The following is a 1931-nucleotide window of genomic DNA, read 5'->3' on the forward strand; positions in this document are numbered from 1 at the left end:
CCATTCCCCTCTCCCACTCTCTCCTGCAGGCGTGCTGCGCCGTCCGGTGAGCTCTGGAGGAGATGCGCCTTGCCTTCCTCCAGGAACTAGCGGCGGCGGGGACGGCGCGGGGGCAGGGGGGCGGGGAGAGAGTTCGTCGACCCGCCCGCCTTGACTGACAAGCCTCTGCCTCCTCCCACCCCTCTCCGTCGTGTCGGACGTCGACACCCGATCGGTAACGATGCTGAACTTTGTGAGCGTCTGCGCTGGCGTGGCGTGTCGTGGAGGGCACGGCGTCGTGGCTCCTCACGTGTGCGCGGGTGGGGCGTCGCGGAGAGTCGCGGCGCCCAAGAGGACCGAGTGGGAGTAATGCCCTCTGCGGCGCAGTGCCCTACTCTCTCTCTCTGTCTCTCCATCTCCCTCTCTCGCTCTCCTGCTCGGTTGTCCGGCCTGCCGTTGGTACTTGTGCTGCCAGCCTCTTACCTTTCCGTCGGCGCCGGCCCAAACCGGCTCGGCTCGCACCCGGGCGGGAGGCCGGGCCGCGGGGCACTTCGGCCCGGCTCGGCTGAGCTCAATGGCCGCGGCGTCCCGGCTCGTCAGCTCGGGAGCGTTACTCTCGTCCATTTTTATTCTTTTGGGCCGGACTGGCCGGGCCGCCGGCTCCGCTCTGCCGTGGCAGTGACCTTGTCTTGCTCGGTGCGTTGAGTTTCAGGAGGAGGAGGAGGAGGCGGCGCGGCGGCCAGGGGGGCCGGCCGCCAGCACTTCAACTTCTTCAACTTCAAAAAGGGTTATAACGACTGCTTGTTCATAGCGAACTGGAGCCACCCATAACTCAGGTCACGCAGTCAGGCCTCAGTCGGCCCATCCCCTGCGTTCCAGCTAGTGCTGGTCCGGCCGGGAGTGCACAGCCTGTCGCGCCGTACCGTATTCACTGGTCGCCGTCTGCACTCTGTTTTAGCTCAGGCTGATACGGCGGTCCCGACTGTACTGGTCCCCATCGCCTCAGTGGCGGTATAAGGGCGGGCTACATCAACCTGCAGCGGATGAAATGTACTCAAATCACCGCCCGGTTGTCGCATTCCCGCCCGTGGCGTGTGCGTGTGAGGTGTTAACCCCTGCCACTTGACCTTGAGGTGGTGCGCATTGCACCCCCTCTTAGTGGTCATGTGATGTGATGCTGTAAGAGGACGCTGGGTTCACATTAGCGATGGTGGGTCACCGAGGAAGGGCGTCCCGGACCGCGACCTCGCACCGAAGTGTCCGGCCTCCCTATTGGTCCCGGGGGTCGCCCCCCTCAAATCGGTGAAGGCTAAGGAGTAAAATAATTAGAAAGCAGCGAAAAGAATTAAGAGCAGTCGGCAGGCAGGAAAAGGCGGCTGCCTGGCTGTGTCGTGTTTGAGACAGAGAGGAATGGAACTGAGGGATTCTGGGCTCCATCTGTAGGAATGTGAGTTTGGCGATGACGACGAACCCTTTCTTGTACGCGTCCCCCGGCGGCTCGCGCGGCTCGCTCTGCTCGGAGGGGAGGGTGGTGGCCCGGCGTGGTGGTCCAGCTGAGCAGCCCGTCGGCTTGTGCCGGGGCTGCGCTTGCTGCGCTACGTGACGCGGGCCGCGTCTGCTGTCTGTTGCTCGCCCTCGTCCCCGAGGGGTGCCGCCCATCCGTCTGGAAGGGTTGCTCGCCCGCCCCGCGCTCTGCCGCCAGAGGCTCCCAAAGGTTCCCACGGGGCTCGCACGGCTCAGGAACCTGCTGAAGGATCGGCGGATGCCATGCTTTTTATTTCCTCGCATTCCCTCCCCACGTCAGCTCCCGTCTCGCCACCTGCCTCCGCGGGTCTTCCTCTGGCACGCCGCCCCCGCGCGTCCGCCGGGGTCGCCCTCCACCCCGTCATCCTGGTGGTCCAGGCTGCGCGGCTGTGGCTGATGGAGCCGGCAGGTGCTTCCCCGGCTCCCCC

General features: G+C 65.3%; 1 protein-coding gene across 5 annotated transcripts in view; it reads left to right on the forward strand.

Moving 5' to 3' along the window:
* Nucleotides 1-1931, forward strand: part of LOC113205719 (histone-lysine N-methyltransferase, H3 lysine-79 specific) — a 19633-nt gene that overhangs the window by 2871 nt on the left and 14831 nt on the right. The window lies entirely within an intron of this gene.

This window comes from Frankliniella occidentalis, unplaced genomic scaffold (genome assembly GCF_000697945.3).
Source record: "Frankliniella occidentalis isolate FOCC.00 unplaced genomic scaffold, Focc_3.1 Scaffold53, whole genome shotgun sequence".
NCBI lineage: Eukaryota > Metazoa > Arthropoda > Insecta > Thysanoptera > Thripidae > Frankliniella > Frankliniella occidentalis.